At 38.9% G+C, this 24,208-nt stretch overlaps 1 long non-coding RNA gene across 1 annotated transcript in view; it reads left to right on the top strand.

Moving 5' to 3' along the window:
* The first annotated feature begins 5,283 nt into the window (after nt 1-5,283).
* LOC131824177 (uncharacterized) overlaps nt 5,284-24,208 on the top strand; it is a 253,679-nt gene continuing 234,754 nt past the window's right edge. Inside the window, exon 1 of the long non-coding RNA XR_009350775.1 lies at nt 5,284-5,581. This is a non-coding gene — a long non-coding RNA (uncharacterized LOC131824177). The remainder of the gene's footprint in view (nt 5,582-24,208) is intronic.

Below are 24,208 nucleotides of genomic sequence, written 5' to 3'. Positions count from 1 at the left end.
CCCCTAAAGCCCCCATGTTGCATCACCACTTCCTCATATCAGGGAGATCATATGATAGTTGTCTTTCTTTGATTGACTTATTTCGCCAAGCATGATACGCTCTAGTTCCATCCAAGTTGTCGCAAATTGCAAGATTTCTTTTCTTTTGATGGCTGCATAGTATTCCATTGTGTATATATACCACACCTTCTTTATCCACTCATTTGTTGATGGACATCTAGGTTCTTTCCATAGTTTGGTTATTGTGGACATTGCTGCTATAAACTTTCGGGTGCACGTGCCCCTTCGGATCACTACGTTTGTATCTTTAGGGTAAATACCCAGTAGTGCAATTGCTGGGTCATAGGGCAGTTCTATTTTCAACATTTTGAGGAACCTCCATGCTGTTTTCCAGAGTGGCTGCACCAGCTTGCATTCCCACCAACAGTGTAGGAGGGTTCCCCTTTCTCCGCATCCTCGCCAGCATCTGTCATTTCCTGACTTGTTGATTTTAGCCATTCTGACTGGTGATATCTCATTGTGGTTTTGATTTGTATTTCCCTGATGCCGGGTGGTATGGAGCACTTTTTCATGTGTCTGTTGGCCATCTGGATGTCTTCTTTGCAGAAATGTCTGTTCATGTCCTCTGCCCATTTCTTGATTGGATTATTTGTTCTTTGGGTGTTGAGTTTGCTAAGTTCTTTATAGATTCTGGACACTAGTCCTTTATCTGATATGTTGTTTGCAAATATCTTCTCCCATTCTGTCAGTTGTCTTTTGATTTTGTTAACTGTGCTAAAGCTTTTGATCTTGATGAAATCCCAATAGTTCATTTTTTCCCTTGCTTCCCTTGCCTTTGGCGTTGTTCCTAGGAAGATGTTGCTGCGGCTGAGGTTGCTGCCTATGTTCTCCTCAAGGATTTTGATGGATTCCTTTCTCACATTGACGTTCTTCATCCATTTTGAGTCTATTTTCATGTGTGGTATAAGGAAATGGTCCAATTTCATTTTTCTGCATGTGGCTGTCCAATTTTCCAAACACCATTTATTGAAGAGGCTGTCTTTTTCCCATTGGACATTCTTTCCTGCTTTGTCAAAATTAGTTGACCATAGAGTTGAGGGTCTATTTCTGGGTGTTCTATTCTGGTACATTGATCTATGTGTCTGTTGTTGTGCCAGTACCATGCTGTATTGATGGTGACATCTTTGTAATAGAGCTTGAAGTCCAGAATTGTAATGCTACCAACTTTGGCTTTCTTTTTCAATATTCCTTTGGCTATTCAAGGTCTTTTCTGGTTTCATATAAGTTTTAGGATTATTTGTTCCATTTCTTTGAAAAAGATGGATGGCACTTTGATAGGAATTGCATTAAATGTGTAGATTGCTTTAGGTAGCAGAGACATTTTCACAATATTTATTCTTCCAATCCAGGAGCATGGAACATTTTTCTATTTCTTTGTGTCTTCCTCAATTTCTTTCATGAGTACTTTATAGTTTTTTGAGTATAGATTCTTTGCCTCTTTGGTTAGGTTTATTCCTAGGTATCTTATGGTTTTGGGTGCAATTGTAAATGGGATTGACTCCTTAATATCTCTTTCTTCTGTCTTGCTGTTGGTGTAGAGAAATGCAACTGATTTCTGTGCATTGATTACTTTACTGAATTCCTGTACAAGTTCTAGCAGTTTTGGAGTGGAGACTTTTAGGTTTTCCACATATAGTATCATATCATTTGCAAAGAGTGATAGTTTGACTTCTTCTTTGCCAATTTGGATGCCTGTGATTTCCTTTTGTTGTCTGATTGCTGAGGCTAGGACTTCTAGTACTATGTTGAATAGCAGTGGTGATGATGGATATCCCTGCTGTGTTCCTGACCTTAGTGGAAAAGCTTTCAGTTTTGAGAATGATATTTGTGGTGGGTTTTTCATAAATGGCTTTGATAATATTGAGGTATGTGCCCTCTATCCCTATACTTTGAAGAGTTTTGATTAGGAAGGGATGCTGTTGTCAATGCTTTTTCAGCATCTATGGAGAGTATCATATGGTTCTTGTTCTTTCTTTTATTGATGTGTTGTATCACATTGATTGATTAGCGAATGTTGAACCAAACTTGCAGCCCTGGAATAAATCCTACTTGGTCGTGGTGAAAAATCCTTTTAATGTACTGTTGAATCCTATTAGCTAGTATTTTGGTGAGAATTTTTCGCATCCGTGTTCATCAAGGATATTGGTCTATAGCTCTCTTTTTTGATGGGATCCTTGTCTGGTTTTGGGATCAAGGTGATGCTGGCCTCATAAAACGAGTTTGGAAGTTTTCCTTCCATTTCTATTTTTTGGAACAGTTTCAGGAGAATAGGAATTAACTCTTCTTTATTTGTTTGGTAGAATTCCCCCGGGAAGCCGTCTGGCCCTGGGCTTTTGTTTGTTTGGAGATTTTTAATGACTGTTTCAATCTCCTTACTGGTTATGGCTCTGTTCAGGCTTTCTATTTCTTCCTGGTTCAGTTGTGTTATTTTATATGTTTCTAGGAATGCCTCCATTTCTTCCAGATTGTCAAATTTGTTGGCGTAGAGTTGCTCATAGTATGTTCTTATAATAGTTTGTATTTCTTTGGTGTTAGTTGTGATGTCTCCTCTTTCATTCATGATTTTATTTATTTGTGTCCTTTCTCTTTTCTTTTTGCTAAGTCTGGCCAGGGGTTTATCAATCTTATTAATTCTTTCAAAGAACCAGCTCCTCGTTTCGTTGATTTGTTCTATTGTTTTTTTGGTTTCTACTTCATTGATTTCTGCTCTGATCTTTCTGATTTTTCTTCTCCTGCTGGGTTTAGGGTTTCTTTCTTGTTTTTTCTCCAGCTCCTTTAGGTGTAGGGTTAGGTTGTGTACCTGAGACCTTTCTTGTTTCTTGAGAAAGACTTGTACCGCTATATATTTTCCTCTCAGGACTGCCTTTGTTGTGTCCCACAGATTTTGAACTGTTGTGTTTTCATTATCATTTGTTTCCATAATTTTTTTTCAATTCTTCTTTAATTTCCTGGTTGACCCATTCATTCTTTAGAAGGATGCTGTTTACTCTCCATGTATTTGGGTTCTTTCCAAACTTCCTATTGTGATTGAGTTGTAGCTTCAGAGCATTGTGGTCTGAAAATATGCAGGGAATGATCCCAATCTTTTGATACCGGTTGAGTCCTGATTTAGGACCGAGGATGTGATCTATTCTGGAGAATGTTCTTTTTGCACTAGAGAAGAATGTGTATTCTGTTGCTTTGGGATGAAATGTTCTGAACATATCTGTGATGTCCATCTGGTTCAGTGTGTCAATTAAGGCCTTTATTTCCTTGTTGATCTTTTGCTTGGATGATCTGTCCATTTCCTTGAAGGGAGTGTTATCGTCCCCTACTATCATTATATTATTGTTGATGTGTCTCTGATTTTATTATTAATTGATTTATGTAGTTGTGTGCTCCCCCGTTGGCGGCATAGACATTTAAAATTGTTAGATCTTCTTGTTGGACAGACCCTTTGAGTATGATATAATGTCCTTCCTCATCTCTTATTATAGTCTTTGGCTTAAAATCTAATTGATCTGATATAAGGATTGCCACCCCTGCTTTCTTCTGATGTCCATTAGCATGGTAACTTCTTTTCCATCCCCTCACTTTAAATCTGGAGGTGTCTTTGGGTTTAAAATGAGTTTCTTGGAGGCAACATATAGATGGGTTTTGTTTTTTTATCCATTCTGATATCCTGTGCCTTTTGATTGGGGCATTTAGCTCATTAACATTCAGGGTAACTCTTGAGAGATATGAATTTAGTGCCATTGTATTGCCTGTAAGGTGACTGTTACTTTCTCTGTTTTTTTTCTGATCTACCACTTGTAGCCTCTCTCTTTGCTTAGAGGATCCCTTTTAATATTTCCTGTAGAGCTGGTTTGGTGTTTACAAATTCTTTCAGTTTTTGTTTGTCCTGGAAGCTTTTAATCTCTCCTTCTATTTTCAATGATAGCCTAGCTGGATATAGTATTCTTGGCTGCATGTTTTTCTCATTTAGTGCTCTGAATATATCATGCCAGCTCTTTCTGGACTGCCAGGTCTCTGTGGATAAGTCTGCATCCAATATAATATTTTTACCATTGTACGTTACAGACTTCTTTTCCCGGGTTGCTTTCAAGATTTTCTCTTTGTCACTAAGACTTGTAAATTTTAGCATTACGTGACGGGGTGTGGGCCTATTCTTATTGATTTTGAGGGGCGTTCTCTGAACCTCCTGAATTTTGATGCTCGTTCCCTTTGCCATATTGGGGAAATTCTCCCCAATAATTCTCTCCAGTATACCTTCTGCTCCCCTCTCTCTTTCTTCTTCTTCTGGAATCCCAATTATTCTAATGTTGTTTCGTCTTATGGTGTCACTTGTCTCTCAAATTCTCCCCTCATGGTCCAGTAGCTGTTTGTCCCTCTTTTGCTCAGCTTCTTTATTCTCTGTCATTTGGTCTTCTATATCACTAATTCTTTCTTCTGCCTCATTTATCCTAGCAGTGAGAGCCTCCATTTTTTATTGCACCTCATTAATAGCTTTTTTTTTATTTCAACTTGGTTAGATTTTAGTTCTTTGATTACTCTAGAAAGGGCTTTTATATCTCCCGAGAGGGTTTCTCTAATATCTTCCATGCCTTTTTTGAGCCTGGGTAGAACCTTGAGAATCGTCATTCTGAACTCTAGATCTGACATATTACCAATGTCTGTATTGATTAGGTCCCTAGCCTTCGGTACTGCCTCTTTTACTTTTTTTTGTGTTGAATTTTTCCGTCTTGTCATTTTGTCCAGATAAGAGTATATGAAGGAGCAAGTAAGATACTAAAAGGGTTGCAAGAACCCCAGGAAAATATGCTTTATCCAAATCAGAAGAGATCCCAAATCGTGAGGGGGGAGAAAGGGGATAAAAAGAGGTTCAGAAAGAAAGAAAGAAAAACAAAACAAAACAAAACAAAAAAAAGAAAAAAAATTAAAAAAGAATATGAATAAAGTATAAAAAAGAAAATATATATATATATTAGGTAAACTAGTTAAAAATATTAAAAAAGAAAAGGGTAAAAGTTAAAAAAAATTTCAGCAGGAGAAGAGCAAAAAATTGAAAAAGAAAAAAAAAATTAATTAACTGCAAGACTAAAGAATCATAGGGAGAAAGCTATGAGTTCTGTGCTTTGCTTTCTCCTCCTCTGGAATTCCGCTGCTCTCCTTGGTGTTGAAACTGCACTCCTTGGTAGGTGAACTTTGTCCTGGCTGGATTTCTTGTTGATCTTCTGGGGGAGGGGCCTGTTGTAGTGATTCTCAAGTGTCTTTGCCCCAGGCAGAATTGCACCACCCTTACCAAGGGCCGGGCTGAGTAATCCACTCGGGTTTGCTCTCAGGAGCTTTTGTTCCCTGAATGCTTTCCATAGAGTTCTGGAGGACGGGAATACAAATGGCGGCCTCCTGGTCTCTCGCCCTGAGGAACTGAGAACTCAGGGCCCCACTCCTCAGTGCACCCGCAGAGAACAGCGCCCAGTTACTCCCATCTGCCTGACTTCCGGCCACGCTCCGAGCTCACCGAGCCTGCAAACCGTTCAAGGTAACCCCGAGCTCTGAGCTCACTGTTGGCTCTGTCTCTGCAGCTGGCTTCCTCGTTCTAATACCTGTAAGCTCTGTGAACTCAGACTCCCCCATCCTTCTGTGACCCTGCGGGACCTGAGGCCATGCTCACCTTGTGTGGGCTTCACCCCGGTTTAGCCTCTGGAGTGATGTCCCTCAGCAGAACAGACTTTTAAAAGTCCTGATTTTGTGCTCTGTTGCTCCGCCGCTTGCCGGGAGCCAGCCCCTTCCCCTGGGGTCTATCTTCCTGTCACTTTGGATTCACTTCTCTGCCAGTCCTACCTTTCAGAAAGTGGTTGATTTTCTGTTTCTAGAATTGCTGTTCTTCTTCTCTTCGATCTGCCAATGGATTTGTAGGTGTTTGCAATCTTAAGATAAGCTATATAGCTGATCTCCTGCTAGCTGAAGTAGTCTCAGCCTGCTACTTCTCTGCCATCTTGACTCCTCCCTGCTAGAATAGAGATTCTAATTAAGCTCAAATAGCTAATGCTTCCTGAGTGCTTAATGGTCCCTTGCTCAGTGGTAAACATGTATACATTGTTATTTTGTAAAATCCTTTCAACATTTCTATTCCATAGAAGGCTTCTATTCTTATAGCAACATAAATAGAAGACCGCCTTGCTCATGAAATTTTTCTTCTTGTTTCCAAGGACCACACCCTTATACATAAAGAATAACAGTTTTGAGATTCTGTGCTAGGAATTCACTCACCAAGGAAATCCAGGTTCTCTCCAGTTAAACAGTTTATTGAGCATTTACTAATTGCAAGTAAGCTGGGATACAGAGACAAGTCACAAAACCAAACTTCTGGTGATTTCCCAGCTGGTCTAAGATGCGTGCATGTAAACAGATCCATCATGATACTGATTGGGGTAGGGGGGAGCCAATTAGATAGAAGAAGGTAGGTTTGAACTTAACTTTGAGGGGAGGAGAAAGCAGATCAGGTAAAAAAAAAAAAAAATGGGAAGAGCAAAGGTGCCAGCATGTATTGACTTCCCATGTCCAACAGACTGCAGCACTAATAATAGTGATAATAGCTATTTTTTGAATGTCTACTACTTGGTTGGCCTGGCATAAAGGGCATCCTTTAACTTCAGTTAAGACTTTAACAACTACAGTTTTTATTATGGTAGTTATTAGCATACCCAGTTTTTATAAGAAGAAACTGAACGCTGGAATAGGTGAAACTAAGTCATCATTTGAGGAAGAAGGTACCCCTGAGTGTCAGCAGAGGAACAAAGTTTATTTTACTAGAAAGTTGCTGATATGAATGAATGAGAATAGCTTCTGGACTGCTCTATGGAGAGGCATGGTGAGGCCATGTCTTGGCTCTCTGGAAAGCAATGGTATGACTATCTGGCATGGGCTTGGAGAGTGGAGAGCAGTAGTATGAATGCTATGGGATCCCAGAGTAAATAGAAAATGTGAATGGTGAGTGGAAGATCCAAGATCCATGAAGGACACATGGCTCCATGAGAAGTCCGAGGAACCAAACCTTCCTTGAGCTACCACTGCCATTTTAAACCTTGTCATTTCTGACCTCATGATTCTTGTTGCACTGATAAATCCCCTGCCCTCCATCCCCACCCCCACCCCCATGCATTCTCCAGACCTCTACCAGCTTATTCTTTTATCATTTTACTTCCCACTTAAGCATCCTGGAGTTTGTGCTTATTATACAAATCCTTGGCCCTCTTTCCTTTCTCTATTAAATGTCATTCTCTAGTACACTCTCAAGAAATTGGTTGCTTCTGAACATCTCCCTACAGTTACCATAGAAACAAAAAGTCAAACAAATCTTTTAAAAATTATCATATAATTTTCTCTTATTTCTAAAGAAAAGCTTTTGGTTGCACTTTGCCTTGATTTGACAGACATCATAACCTGTGATTGAAAGTCTAGTCTTTTTACACTTGCAATTTCCCAGAGGTGATTTCTGTGTTATTGGCAAAGATTGTGAATTAATTTCCATGCATTAGAAAAGAACTATATGACCCATATCTTTCTGACTAATGTATACTTCATCAACAAAATGAGCCGCCCACCTCTGAGGGGTGACCTTTGGCTTTCTAGCTCACAGCCCAGTACAGAGTAGGTAAATCCACCTAATTCAGGGCAATTATAGGGAACAGGTTTGCCCACAGACTCAAGTCATAGTTTCCAAAGAGCTTTCTCAGCAATAAATTTAATATTCTGATTTCTGTCAGTCTCCTTTGTCTTAATTTTCATTTGGTTCCCATTCTGGTCATTTGCTTGTTTTTTCTGTTTTTGTTTGTTTCTTTGTTTGTTTATTCCCCCTTCAGGTCCTTTGCTTGCTGATTCCTCTCTCTTCCTTACTGGAGGCCTGACCTTTGAAGCTACATTTCCAACTATGTTGCTAACTCAGAAAAGATAGGCATTCCCAGGATGTTGGAGGACAAGAAAGTGGTGGTGGTGGGGGGGGGAGCCAGAGCATTTTTTTTCCTGTCTCTCCCTGCTTAGGGTAGGTGCCTTCCAGAAAGCTCCAGTGTTGCTGCTGGAGGCATCATCCTTTGAGCTCCTCTAACACTGCCTCCTTCCTTGGCCCATCCAGTTCTAGGGGGGGTAGGAGCTTCCTACAGATACTTTTCTCTAAATTGCAACCCCTTTCCAGTTGTTGTTGTTCTTGTTGTTTTTCCTCTTTTAGACCTCATTACAGCTAATTCCCTACTTTTAGTTCTCTTTGGTAACCTTTTGCAGGTTTTGTTTTCCTGCTTAGACTCTGATGAACACAGCTCCATATTCAGAAGGGGGAAAGGGGACTGTGAATATTTCATTGATCACCTGGAACACCATCAATATACCAGTCCCAGATGACCTCGCTAACTAAATACAATTACAGTCTCTTTCTCACACTGTATAAGTTAGCTGGAAAAAATGGATCCAATTAACGGTCTAAACACAAAAATACAAATATAAAAATAGACTGTGGAGAGTATTTATGTAATCTCAGTGAGAAGACCTGCAAGTCTTCATTTCATTTACATCTGAAGTGCACTGGGACTTAGTAATATGTCTGAGAATAGAAACACCACTAGAATTTGAACCCCACAGGAGCAAGAAACTTATTTATCCCACTTACTGCCATGGCTTAAGAAATGAGAAATCAAGCTCCGCATCAGGCTCTATGCTTAGCAGGGAGCCTGTTTCCCACCCCCTCTCTGCCTGCCTCTCTGCCTACTTGTAATCTCTGTCTGTTAAATAAATAAATAAAATCTTAAAAAAGAAAAACAATTCAGGTATAGTCCGCTTAGCATCTCAGCTTAGCATCTCTCAATAGCATATTCCCAGGGGTTTCAGGTGTCCAGTGCTAAAGACACGTAGGGTCATAGGATGCAGCATGAAAACTTAACAGTAGTGTAGTCAAGCAGGACTAGTTAGGATGTGGGACAGTGTCATCACCTCGGCACTGAGATGCAGTTGCTCCCTGGGTTTATAAAGCACTCTACTCAGGGAAATGTGACCTCATCACAATTGTTCAAAGATACAGTAGAGATGAAGAGACATTAAGGTTGGTCTCACCCAAAATACAAAGTATATCAGAACACAGATGATAACCTCAAAATCAAAAGACCGTATTGGAACCTGCTGACACAAGGTGAATGTTCTATTGGGTCTCATGTTGTTTCTGTTGCTTCATTTGTGATATCAAGATTAATTGTAGACTTTTCTCCTTTTGATGGGAAAGTGGCAGAAGGAAAGAAACATGCCATAGCAGCTCCAGAGTGCAAAATATATATTACCTATAAAATACATGTGTGTATATATATATATACACACACACACACACACACACATACATAAGACTGCTTTCTAATTATATGATCATAATTTGGCTCTTTAATAGGTTCAATTATATTAGTGAGAAAATAAGAGAAAGATTATCAGCTTAAAAAAAAGGGGGGGGGATAACAAAGCCCTCTGGACCTGAGGAAGCACACTAGCTTTTAGTATATTGAAATGTTTCTGTACTGTTACCACCCGTGGTCCTCCTCCCAACCATCCTGACTACCTGCCATGGCCCTGTGCCACAAGTATCCCAAATCCTTGTTCCAGTGTCTGTTAGGATGCATTAAGATTCAGGCTGCATTTCTTGTTTAAAATGGTCAATATTACTCTTGAAAGCATTTTTATAAAAAGCACAACTAAACAATCAGTGTGTGATAGAAACCTTACTCCACATGATCACTAACGTTACAGTTTCCACAAAGTGTATTATGGATTGGGTTTTGTTCCCCTCCCCGCCAACCACCAAATCTGTATGTTGAAATCCTAATCCTCCGTGTGGCTCTATGTGGAGACAGTGCCTTCAGAAAACAAATGGGTTTAAATGAGTTTATTATGGTGGGGTTCTAATCCAATTGGACTGGCGTCTCTATAAGAAGAGAAGACACCAGGAGTGGGTACACACAGAGAAAAGGCCACGTGAGGGCACAGCAAAAAAGCAGCTTTTTAGAAACCAGGAGAAGATCTCATCAGAAACTAACCTGCCAAAACCTTGGTCTAGGACTTTCAGGCTCCAAAACCATCAGAAAATAAATTTCTCATGTTTAAGTGACCCAATCTGTGATACTCTGTTATGGTAGTCCTGGAAGAGTAATACAAATAATAATGAATTTCAAAGGGAAAACAAGTTTTCTTTCCATGACCTAAAAAACGGTGAAAACCTAGAAAGCAATAGATCAGGATGATCTACCTAACGACATGAAGACCCTTCCAAGGCAGTGCCAGGTCCCGGGCAAATCTGGTTGAACTAAGCAGTGGGATGTGAAACACTGGGTGACTAAGACACGTGTCTGTCGAGTCGGTAATGCAGCGCTGCACTGTCGGTATCCGTCCGCCTGCGTTCCTCAGGGCCCACAGTCATGAACATTCAGTGATGGGTCTAAGACAGAAAGATCACCTGTGGATTCCGCTTGAGAAGAGGGGGCCGTCCGTGATTTTCTAATAATAGCCTTTCAGCCTACACTTTGAAATTTAATTCTTGACACTCCAACATGTCTTTAATTTTTTATACTGATGTGGCTTTGTGTATGCCAAGTGACACGCAGTAGGCAATATTAACTGGCCTCTTCCCTGGTGCAGTGGTGCAGAATTATATTCCTTCCTTGAGCCTGAATACAAGTTGTGTATGTAAATATGTAATAATTATACATATATTATATATATATATCATATATATATTTGTATATAATGTATATATAGTATATATATATATGGTTTGTATGCATACTGTGCATCTTTTTTTAAACAACACTTTTTAGGGGGCGCCTGTGTAGCTCAGTCAGTTAGGTGGCTGTCTTCGGCTCAGGTATATATGTATGTATGTGTACATATACACACATACATACATACATACATACCTACATACATATAGTTTGCAAGCCACTGTGCTGGTTCTGAAATGAATCAAATGCTTGCTTTTTAGTGGGCAGTCTGTATTCTGGACACTTAAAAGAATTGTTTGAGCTGCCCAAACATTCATCACCCACCCCCACCATATGTACAACCCCCCCATCCCCTTGGAACAGTACATTCTTCTTATAATGAGACTTTTGCTTTTATTCATAAGCGTGTTATGTGAGGGGTACAAATTATTTTCACATTGCAAGCACCAGAATTTGGATTCTAATGATCAAATTAGGAGTTTACCTAGTTAACTGTGGAACTCTATAAATATAATAAAAGGACTAGTTGCAAATGGCTGAATCCTTACTAGGGAGTCAAGTGCATGTGATACATTATGCAACACGATAATTATTTATCCATGCAGAAAATGAAACATTTACAATTGCCTCCTCAGTAAGAGGTAATGAAAACCTTTGGCATTGACTAGTGGGAGTCAGGACTGGATTAAATTTTCTTTGTCTTCTATTTTTAACATGCCACTATTCCTCTACTGTTACATTACACCATTCTTACCCTCTTTTGTAGGCATTCAGATGTCACATTCTTGAATTGTAAGCCTCCTTTCTTAATCTGTTTATTGAGTTGCCTAAAGCACATTTTAAGCATATACTCTGATTAACTGTATTGCTAGACAGAGTTCGTTTTTTTTCCAGTTGTACACTGTGAAATACCCACTGCTAGGCGTATATTTTGTGGAAATGGCTTCTTATTCAATTTCTGAGGCAATACGTGAGTGCAAGACACACACGCCAAGGGAATAGTTATGGGCCTGTTTATTGTGGTGGAAAGAGTAAGTTGAGATTGGATCTGGGCTTCAAATATGTTCGCCTTCCCCTCCCCCAGGGTAAAGCACCAAGAAGCGTGAGACATACTAGTTGTCATCCTATCTGGTGATAGTGATTTACTATAACTGTTTCATGCCCATCCGACATTCACACCTAACAACATGATAATGGTAACACCTATAGTTTATAGTGTAATAGTGCCGGTGCCTATTACTATGGTGCCTGTTATCTATGGACTTGTGGTTCAATATATATTATATATATAAGAGAGATCTTTTCTGATATCTAGTAGGTGTATAGAGCATCTTCTAGGTGCTGGGCATTGGTACAAATGCTAGAACCAGGGCAGGAGACTAGCAACCAATTGCTGTTCTCGTGGAGCTTACATTAGTGTGGATGTGGATCAGTTTGGCCCTGGAGGAAAAGCAGGGCCAGCTGATGGGAATGTTTGTGCTCACTTACCAGAAGCAAATGTGGCACCATGTGTTTACAACATGAAGTAAAACTGTAAATTGTGGGATTTAGGACTCAAAGGATTGGTTGAGGGCAGATTCTGGAAACTCTGACATTGTATGGGTTGTTGGGGCCTCTTTATTTTTAAGCTATTAATAATTTTTGGTATAATGAAGTAAGAAAGATGGTGACATTAATGGCATTTCCTTGGCCTTGACTTGGGTCGAAATTAGCAGATCAGTCTGATGACTACCAATACTTACTACAATTCATCCTTGAGCAATAGCTTACATCTTAAAAGACATGACTTCAGGTGTATTTGCATAAAATGAATATTTGTGATTTTGTGTTTCAAATACGTGGTCAAGTAGAAGGCAGAGTTCTGTATTTGGCATTAGTAAAGCAATGTGCTTTATGGTTGATATTCCTGAATTACTGCTATTGAATTAATCTGTTTAAATGAGACCAGCAGGAAAATAAAGCCAAATACTGACAAGAATGTTAGTGTTTGGTTTATTTTTTATATATTTATATTTTATAAACATAAATATAAATATATACATATATCTATGTGTATATATGTATATATCTACAACACCATTCTTGTGGATGAGCTCCTTCTTTAGGACCCTAAGGAGGCAGTCGGGATAAGTGATTGAAATCTGAACTCAAGTTAAAGCTGTCAATATTAGAATAAAAAATAATTTAGGTACTTTCTTGGGCAAATTTTTCCTGCACATCGCAGGTTAATGAGAAGAAAAGTGACATATTCAAAATACCTTATCTCCCATAATACTACTTCAAATGTTTGGAAACAGCTATCATATCTCCTCAAAGCTGTAATGTCAAACTGAAATACAGACACATGATTCACAAATTGAATTGCTGCTGATTTGACTTACCTATACAAGACACCTTGTCGTTAACACAAATCACTGAATATTATCTATTGAGACTCTGGCCTTTTCAATTGATCCTGTGCTCCACAGAGAGTTGTATGAACCCATTCCTAGAACTGTCTAGCTCCCTGACATCTCAGTCTCATTTCAGGTTTTGAACTTGTTTATGGATTTCTTAGGGATGCAGTACATTGATGTTGCTTTTCAGTAAGAACGATTTATAGTGGGAACATCTCTTTGCCAGGTTGACAGTATTTTGAAAACAGTGAGACCCAAGTCCTTAACTCTGGTGGACAATGAAGCAGCGATGCAGAAGTAAACATGGACTTTGGCAAGAGGGGAGACTAAGGCTAATCAAGGCATATAAACACCTGCTTATTGTGGAAAGAGCCCGAGATTGATTTCTCCCCAGTTGCACAAAAGCAATTGGGCTGCAATTTTCACACTGTACTTAGTTTGAATTGTTGGGGAAAAATAAAGTTGTGTATTGATTAACATTTGAAAAACCAATTAGTACTTAGTTTGCTTGAAAGACAAAACAAGACCACAATGTCAGAACAAGATATAGGTGTTTCCAGGACTAACAAGCACCCCAGGACTCCTAAGTGGGTCCTGAAATTCTGAAGAAGCAGTTTCTGAATGGGGACTTGATTTCCATCAGAACTCCAGGGCCTGTATCCACACTTTTCAGGGGGCTGGGAAGGCACTTGTTGCTTCTTTGTTACCACACTGCTATAGAGTTGATACACTATGCATCTTTTTTTAAACAACACTCTTTTGGGGATATCTGCGTGGCTCAGTCAGTTAGGTGGCTGCCTTTGGCTCAGGTCATGATCCCATGGTCCTGGGATCCAGCCCCTTGGTTTCCTTGCTCAGCAGGGAACCTGCTTCTCCCCTGCTTTCCATTTCCCCTGCTTATTTGCATGTGCTCACTTGCTCTCTCTGTGTCAAAAAAATAAATAAAATCTTAAAAAAACAACAACAACAAAACAACCAACAACAACCACACTTTGTTTTTATTACATGCTGTTTCATAATGCTTTTCCTCTCCTAATTTCTTTCCTAATAGAACAAAGGAGACACAGTTGCCATGAACATGCAAAAATATCCAGAAATCAGCCATTTCTAAAATCTACCCCATGAACATTAGTTCCAAGGAATTGACAAAAAGTTATACAAAGGATAGTTTGTAAGGGCACGTGAGTTGGACAAGTGTTGAGTTCACTTGCTTTAATAGAGAGCTTTGCTGCAGGACCTAGTAAAACTTTTACTATGCTAATGTAAATGGTGGCTCTCAAAGAAAAAAGAACTGAGAGGAATAGGCTGACTCATTTTTTTCCTTTGTTTCCCCACTTTGTTTGCCCATCCATCTGTCCATGCATCCATCCATCAAACCAACAAACTTCTTTCTTTCAATAAACTACATGTAAAAGCCTCAAATGGAGCAAGGGGCTGAAATGACTTACTGTGGAACAGAGAAGAGAATGTAAGGTTAGAAGGAAAAGAAACTTGGCCTCATCTTGGAGATTGTTAGGACTTCTAATTTGGGGGTTTGCCTACTTATGGGGAACTTAAGTTTCCTGGGAATATTAAGAGGTATTTTTTTTTCTTTCTTATTTAGATTGTGATGGCTTTTCTTTGCAAGCACTGTTGAGACTGGAGATTAGAGGAGGTTGTGTATTGGGCCCAGAGGAAAGGAACCTAGGGACCATGGTGGTTTAGTCAGCAAAATGTGCCAGGTCCTGGGGCATAAAAATGACTAACACATGGTCTTTTGATCACTAATAGAGTCCAGAGATTCTCTGTTGCCCAGTAAGGAGAATTCAGCAGGGAAGTGAAAGTGATCAGAGAGCGATCAAGGGCACAGGTGCTAAAATCTCTTGTTTATCTCAGCTTGTCAGGGGGCACAAGGGAGGGGGCACCTTATGTTATGCAGGTGAGCAAGAACTACTTGCAAGGGTGATAGAATAGTGAATTCTCAGATCCAGGAGAAAGCTTAGCTGCCCTTCAGAAAAGCTTGGCAAAGGACAGGCGCATGAACTCTTCAAAGGGAATGTCTTCAAGTGGAGAATTTAATAGCAATAAACCTGAAAGGGAGGACTAGGGGCTGGCAAATTGCAAAACACATGAAACTTCACTATTATGAGCTTAAATCAATCAGTAATCCAACTGGTCAGAATCTAAATAAAGGCAGGAATATTAGTTGTTCAACCTAGGGCCTAGAGTTTCCCAAAGACACTCCTCCCTCAGGAGGGAGAAGAGTGGAACCCATTATGGACCAAGATCATTTTCTCCTGTGGAAACACTATATTCTCTCTAGAATAAGTTGCATGTTGTCCTGACATTTTTTATTTGGTTAGTAGCGCAAGAGCAGTGTATATATTAGATCTCTCTGAAGAGTTTGGTTTTTGCTGAGTGGTTAATACCTCTGTGTGTCTTGTTGAGATGTGACAGAAATGCCATATTCTGAGCACAGTAGTGACTGGGGAGAGGGCAGCCCCAAAGGTTTTTTAAACAGGGAAGATACTCTGATTCCAGGATTTGGGACCTTCGGACAGCACTGTGACTGTGGTATCTCTGGGGCTTTAATATGTTTGGGTCCTGGGGCCCTATAAAGCATCTTGAAATGGGTAATTGCCTACTTGATGTTTTTGCAGAGTTGCCAGAAAACTCCTCTTGTCCCTCCACAAATCTCTACTGGCTGAATCTGTAATTCTAGCTTCTCATCTTCATTCTTGTAACTCATGGCTTTGGAGCCAGTGACAAAAGCCATGTGGGCCCGGCTCTTGATAGAAAGCTCTTTTGGTCCTTCACTACAGAGTAAATGTCCTTCAGAACAGTCCTCCATTCAGTAAACTCTGAATTTAAAAGTACATATTGAGTTTTGTCAGGTCCCAGGTTAGGCAATTGGGAAAATGTGGAAAGCCAAACAGAAGCAGCTCCTGACTTCTTAGAATTTTTCGATTTTAATGACTCTCAAGTTTTCAAAACTGGGGTTGGTAAACTAGAGTCCTTGGTTCAAATCCAGAGGGCTGCCTTTTTTTTTTTTTTTCTTTTTTCTTTTTGGTAAATGAAGTTTTACTGGAACATGGGCACACAGTCCTTCGTTTATGTATTTTTGTTTTATTTATGGCTGTTTTTGAACTATAATTGCAGAGTTCAGGTTGTCATGACAGAAATCACATAACCTGCAAAACCTAAAATATAGAATATTTGACCCTTTCTAGAAAAATCTAGCCCATTCCTATTTTAAAATTCTTGGTATTAGAGCCTGATTCTTAGTTTTGGTTTTTTTTGTGTGTGTGTGGGTTTTTTTTTTTTTTTTTTCCATTCTTAGATATTTTAAATCAGTAGATCCACAGGCATGTACCTGCAGACAGGCTCAGACCTCTGCTCTATCCGTTCTTCCCATGAAGGGTCTCTCCTAGCTCCATACATGTGCCTTTGGTTTTTCCTTTAGCAGTTTCTCCTCTACTGTCCTCTTCTTTCTAGGGCAGATGTAGATGTTTCAGTCACCACAGTGTCTGTCCTCTGCAGTTCTCCATTGTCATTTCATCTTGCAACTTCTTCCTCCCCACTGGTATTAACTATTTTTTGATGGCCAGAAATCTGCATTTTCACCTCTGGTTCATCTCCTCGATTCCTCCCTATACTTCCAATTGCCTAGATCATAGGACTCTCTTAACTCAAACACAATATGTCTGAAACCAAATTCATCATCATTTCCTCCAAGCTAGCTTAGCCTCTGGACTTGGTGATTTTCTCTTATTAGGGGTATCTGTCTTTCTCTCTGACATCTCGGTCATTAATAATAATGGTCATATTTCTTTCAGATTTTACCTCTTGGTCATAAAAAGCAAATCTAGTTGAAATCAGGACCTAAGGACAAATAACAAAGGGTGCAGGCTTATGAAAAGTTCACAAAGCTTACCTGATGTATAGACTTTCTTATTTTCCTTTGGGAGAGGTAAGAAAAGGAAAGAAATTTACCAGGATCAGGTACCTGCAGTGGGCCAGGCACTATGCCAGCCACCTTTTTAATGTAACATACAAAACACTCTCATTAATGCTGTAAGTATTTTTATCATTTTACAGATGAGAAATCTGAGTCTCAAAGATTATCCTTGTAAATGTCACACAGCTAGTGCATGGTGGTACTGGTAGCTTGATGTAAGTTTTGAATATGATTTCCCCATCCTCTTAAAGTATAGCAAATTGAGCTTCCACTCCTGAAAAATATCTTGGGATTTTATTGAATTGATGTTGGCTAAATTTTCTTTTTTAAGATATATCAGTCAACTGACTATGATATAAACAAGTAACATTGACTGTAGTTTTCAGTATCTGTTCCTCTCTTGCTCCCCACTAAAAGGTAATAATGATGATGGTAACACTAATAACAGTTGACACTTAGGGAATGATACACTGTGTGCTATACCCTACCTACCACACTGCATGGATATTTGATATTTGTCTTCACTTCTACCCTGTCATCCTGACTCTTTTGTTATCTCCACTGGAAATATAAGGACACTGAAGTGTAGAGTGATTTTAATAACTTGCATACAGTCACATAGCTACTAAGTGGTTCACACACAGGCAGTTAGACTGCAAAGTTCTTAAGCTTGTTGTCTGTAACCAATGGCATGTTGTTACATATTTATCAACTGCCACTATTTTGTGTGATGGTGGAGGGGTGGGGAATTTGTAGCATTTATCAATTTCCGTGGTGTAAATATCACCAAGCTGGCTAATTTCAAACTATGTTACTGTGTTGCATCACTGCCTCACAGTATACTTGCCTCATGGTATATGAAAAATTATAGCAATGGGCTCTTGTGATTCTGTGTTGACCTGCTCTGCACAGAACCAGATATAGGTACTTTAATGCATTAGGGAAATTCATTCATTATGCCCAAACGGTTGAAATATTGGTGAAACAGTGCCAAGAGGTTGGAGTGGATAAGAATGTGGGGAGGTGCTTAATATTACAGTGAAGGATGAGAGACATTCCAAGAGATTGAAAGGGTATCCTGGTGCAAAGTCATGAGCAAATGGGAAATGTTTGTGAGGTAGCGAGATCACATTGACTCATCTGGAGCAGAGAGGAGCTTAGGAAGAAGAGTCTAGAAAAAGAGCCCTTTTAACATTGTGCATATCATTTAGAGCTTTTAGTGGGTGGACAGTGGAGATTTCAGCCACTGGTTTGGAGTCTTGGAGGAAATAGTGCCTCAGACACCCAAGATAGTCAGTACCCAGGAATACTGACATTTAATGTTTTTCTGTAGATCATTCTGTGTACTGAGATTTGTAACATTGTTTTCAACCCAAATCCTCATCACAATAGGGTTGCTTTTTATGAAGATTTGAATGATACACATTTTAAATGAGCTTAATCCAAAAAAATTTTCAGAGACTCAATGCCCCAAGTTTGATTTAAGATACAGCCCAGAATTTTGAAAAATGCAACCTCAAAACTTCAAGGCTGTCAACCCACAGAAAGTATATACCATGTTAATGTCCTATCTTGTGGGCACAGCCCTTGAACTGTTGAAATGGAGAGAACTCATTCTCTTTTGTTGGGATTCTGTATCCCTGGTTTCTGTGCACTGAATATTCTGCAAATGATGTGACACTTAGGTTATAACAGCAGTGACTTTTAAAATACATGGTCTTTATTATATGAAATAACTTTGTCATCTATGTGGCATTATTTATCTGAGCAGTGGAAAATATATCCATAGAATTAGTAGCCCGGGTCTAGAAGTTGAATTTGGTAAATCAGTAATGATATGCGATTGTTTTGCTAGAGGAATAAACATAACGAGAGATAATGCTGACATGAGTGATAATGCTAAAATAAAACAAAAATAGAATTAGAAAAAATGAACTTGTTGCATTTATATTCTGATAAAGTAAATGTAATCCTTCCCTATTTTAGTAAAGTATGATTATGATTATGATTAAGTTATATAATAAAATTTAATTTTGAACAGTAGAATTATGGGTTATGTGAAGGCCTAGGGATGCATGCCTCCCATATGTGCCCACCATGTACATTTGAGTATTGGATTGCAGTGCTCCCCTAATAGATACCAATCTGTTAAAGATTTTGCCATCTTTTCCCCAGTTTCCTTTTCTGCAGGGTAAGGATGAGGAGCTTGTAAGTGTGTACCTCTATAATGCTTGCAAATAAAATGCAGATGTCTATAATGGAAATGTGTGTGGACTTAGCCCATTCATTTGCCACCTAAAATATCTTTCTTGCATAAATTATCTAATATAAAACTGTACACAGTGTGATGTAGGAATGATGTTAGGGTTTGAAGCTGATAGCCAAGACAGAATTCTTGAGACATCTTTGGTGCAAAAAGGTGATTTTATTAAATCATGGGGACAGGACCTGTAGGCAGAAAGATCTGCAATGGGATCAAGAGGAGTGGCCCATTATACACTTTCAAATTAGGACGGGGTTAGGGATCACATAAGTCTCTAAGGAATTTTGGAAAGAAGGTTTCTAGGACCTTGAGTACACTAGATGTTGTTGGGAAAAGGTCATTTTAAAAAAATTAACATGTAATATATTCTTTGCTTTAGGTCTGTGAATCATCATTCTTATACGGTTCACAGCACTCACCATAGCACATACCCTCTCCAATGTCCATCACCCAGCCACCTAATACCAACCCCAACTCCCCAGCAACCTCTGGTTTGTTTCTGAGATTAAGAATCTCTGGTGCTTTTTCTCCCTCCCCAGTCCCATCTCGTTTCATTTTTTCCCCCTCCTTTCTCCCCATGAGCCCCTGCCCTATCTCTCAAATTTCTCCTGTCAGAAAGATCATGTGATAATTGTCTTCTTTGGTTGACTTATTTTGCTCAGCATAGCATCCTCCATTTCCAGCCACAATGTTGCAAAAGGAAAGATTTCACTTCTTGATGGCTGCATACTATTCCATTGTGTATATATACCACCTCTTCTTTATCTATTCATCTCTTGATGGACATCTAGGTTCTTCCCTTAGTTTGGCTATTATGGACATTGCTGCTACAAACTTTTGGGTGTGCATGGCCCTTTGGATCACTACATTTGTATCTTTAGGGTAAATACCCAGTAGTGCAATTGCTGGCTCATAAGGTAGCTCTATTTTCAACTTTTTTGAGGAACCTCCATACTGTTTTCAAGAGTGGTTGTACTAGCTTGCATTCCCAGCAACAGTGTAGGAGGGTTTCACTTTCTCTTCATCCTTACCAACACCTGTCCTTTCCTGACTTGTTAGTTTTAGTCATTTTGACTGGTGTGAGGTGGTATCTCCATGTGGGTTTGATTTGTATTTCCCTGATGCCAACTGATGTTGAATATTTTCTTCATGTTTCTGCTGCCCATTTGGATGTCTTTTGCAGAAGTGTTTGTTCATGTCTTCTTCCCATTTCTTGACTGGTTCATTTGTTCTTTGGAGATTGAGTTTGATAAGTTCTTTATAAATTTTGGATACTAGCCCTTTATCTGATATGTCATTTGCAAATATCTTCTCCCATTCTGTCAGCTGTCTTTTGGTTTTGTTGACTGTTTCCTTGGCTGTGCAAAAGTGTATAATCTTGATGAAGTCCCAATAGTTCATTTTTGCCCTTGCTTCTCTTGCCTTTGGTGATGTTTCTAGGAAGGAGTTGCTATAACTGAGGTTGAAGAGGTTGCTTCCAGTGTTCCTTCTTAAGGATTTTGATGGATTCTTATCTCACGGTGAGGTCTTTCATCCATTTTGAGTCTGTTTCTGTGTGTGGTGTAAGGAAATGGTCCAGTATCATTCTTCTGCATGTGGCTGTCCAGTTCTCTAAACACCATTTGTTGAAAGGACTGTCTTTTTTCCTGCTTTGTCAAAGATTAGTTGACCAGAATTGAGAGTCTATTTCTGGCTCTCTATTCTGTTCCATTGATCTATGTGTCTGTTTTTGTGCCAATACCATACTCTCTTGATGATTATAGCTTTGTAATAGAGTTTAAAGTCTGGAATTGTGATGCCACCAACTTTGGTTTTCTTCTTCAACATTCCTCTGGCTATTTGGCGTCTTTTCTGGTTCCATATAAATTTTAGGATTATTTGTTCCATTTCTTTGAAAAAAATTGATGGTATTTTGATAGGAGTTGCATTAAATGTGTAGATTGCTTTAGGTGGCATAGACACTTTCACAATATTTGTTCTTCCAATCCATGAGCATGAAACGTTTTTCCATTTTTTTGTGTCTTCCTCAATTTCTTTCATGAGTACTTTATAATTTTCTGAGTACAGATTCTTTGCCTCTTTGGTTATGTTAATTCCTAGGTATCTTATGGTTTTGGGTATTGTAAATGGGATCAACTCCTTAATTTCTCTTTCTTCTGTCTTGCTGTTGGTGTATAGAATTGCAATTGATTTCTGTGCATTGATTTTATATCCTGACACCTTTTTATTGAATTCTTGTATGAGTTCTAGCAGTTTTGGAGTGGAATCTTTTGTGTTTTCTACATGAAGTATCCTATCATCTGCAAAGGTGAGAATTTGACTTTTTCCTTGCTGATTTGGATGCCTTTAATTTCTTTTTGTTGTCTAATTGCTGAGGCTAGGACTTCTAGTACTATATTGAATAACAGTGGTGATAGGGGACATCCCTGTCATGTTCCTCAACTTGGGGGGAAAGTTCTCAATTTTTCCCCATTCAGAATGATATTCACCGTGGGTTTTTCATAGATGGCGTTTGTGACATTGAGGTATGTCCCCTTTAACCCTACACTGTGAAGAGTTTTGATCAAGAAAAGATACTGTACTTTTAAAATGCTTTTCAGCATCTATTGAGGGTATCATATGGTTCTTGTTTCTTTTATTAATGTATCACATTGATTGATTTGCAGATGTTGAAACAACTTTGCAGCCGAGGAATAAATCCCACTTGATCATGGTGAATAATCCTTTTATTATACTGTTGGAACCTATTAGCTAGTACTTTGGTGAGAATTTTTACATCCATATCTATCAAGGATATTGGTTTGTAATTCTCTTTTTGATGGAGTCTTTGTCTGGTTTTGGGATCAAGGTAATGCTGGCCTCATAAAATGAGTTTGGAAGTTTCCCTTCCGTTTCTATTTTGTGGAACAGTTTCAGGAGAATAAGTATTAATTCTTCTTTAAATGTTTGGTAGAATTCCCTAGGGAGTCCATCTGATCCTGGGCTCTTGTTTGTTGGGAGATTTTTGATGACTGCTTCAATCTCCTTACTGGTTATGGGTCTGTGCCTGTTTTCTATTTCTTCCTGGTTCAGTTTTGGTAGTTTATAAATCTCTAGGAATGCATCCATTTCTTCCAGATTGTCAAATTTGCTGGCATATAGTTGCTCATAATATGTTCTTATAATTGGGCGCCTGGGTGGCTCAGTGGGTTAAAGCCTCTGCCTTCGGCTCAGGTCATGATCTCAGGGTCCTGGGATTGAGTCCCACATCGGGCTCTCTGCTCAGCAGGGAGCCTGCTTCCTCCTCTCTCTGCCTGCCTCTCTGCTTACTTGTGATCTGTCTCTGTCAAAGAAATAAATAAAATTGAAAAAAAAAATATGTTCTTATAATTGTTTGTATTTCTTTGGTGTTGGTTGTGATCTCTCCTTTTTCATTCATGATTTTATTAATTTGGGTCCCTTCTCTTTTCTTTTTGAGAAGTCTGGCCAGGGGTTTATCAATTTATTAATTCATTCAAAGAACAAGCTCTTAGTTTTATTGATCTGTTATACTATTCTTTTGGTTTCTATTTCATTGATTTCTGCTCTGATCTTTATTATTTTTCTCCTCCTGCTGGGTTTAGGCTTTCTTTGCTGTTCTTTCTCCAGGTCCTTTAGGTGTAGGATTAGGTTGTGTACTTGAGACCTTTCTTGTTCCTTGAGAAAGACTTGTATGGCACCTTTGCTATGTCCCAAAGATTTTGAACAGTTGTGTTTTCATTTTCATTTGTGTCCACGAATTTTTAAAATTATTCTTTATTTCCTGGTTGACCCATTCATTCTTCAGTAGGATGTTGTTTAGTCTCCATGTATTTGATTCTTTCCAACTTTCCTCTTGTGTTTGAGCTTTAGTTTCAAAGGATTGTGGTTTGAAAATATGCAAGGAATGATCCCAGTCTTTTTGTTACTGGTTGAGACCTGATTTGTGACCCAGGATATGATCTATTCTGGAGAATGTTCCATGTACACTAGAGAAGAATGTGTATTCTGTGGCTTTGGGATGGAATGTTCTGAATATACCTGTGATGTCCGTCTGGCCCAGTGCGTCATTTAAAGCCTTTTTTCTTTGTTGTTATTTTTCTTGGATGGTCTGTCCATTTCAGTGAGGGCATTGTTAAAGTTTCCCTCTATTGTATTATTGTGGATGTGTTTCTTTGACTTTGTTAGTAATTGATTTATATAGTTTGTTGCTCCCATGTTAGAGGCATAAGTATTTAAAATTGTTAGATCTTGTTAGACCCTTTAAGTATGATATAGTATCCTTCCTCATCTCTTATTATAGTCTTGGACTTAAAATCTAATTTATTTGATATAAGGATTGCCACCCCAGCTTTCTTTCGTTGTCCCTTAGCATGGTAAATTATTTTCTACCCCCTCACTGTCTTACAGATAGCATATTGATGGGTCTTGTTTTTTCTCCTTTTTGTTACCCTGTGTCTTTTGATTTGGGCATTTAGCCCATTTACATTCAGGGTAACTATTGAAAGATATGAATTTAGTGCCATTGTATTGCCTGTAATGTGACTGTTACTCTATATTGTCTCTGTTCCTTTCTGCTCTGTTACTTTTAGGCTGTCTCTTTGCTTCAAGGATCCTTTTCAAGATTTTCTGTAGGGCTTCTTTGGTGTTTGAAAATTCATTTAGTTTTTGTTTTTTCCTGGAAGGTTTTTTATTCTCCTTCTATTTTCAATGACAACCTAGCTGGATATAGTATTCTTTGCTGTGTATTTTTCTCATTTATTGCTCTGAATATATCATGGCAGTCCTTTCTGGCCTGCCAGGTCTCTGTGGATAGGTCTGCTGCCAA

Source organism: Mustela lutreola, chromosome 2 (assembly GCF_030435805.1).
Source record: "Mustela lutreola isolate mMusLut2 chromosome 2, mMusLut2.pri, whole genome shotgun sequence".
Taxonomy (NCBI): Eukaryota; Metazoa; Chordata; class Mammalia; order Carnivora; family Mustelidae; genus Mustela; species Mustela lutreola.
The sequence above is the reverse complement of the archived record's forward strand: the minus strand, read 5'-3'. Positions and strand labels throughout refer to the sequence as shown.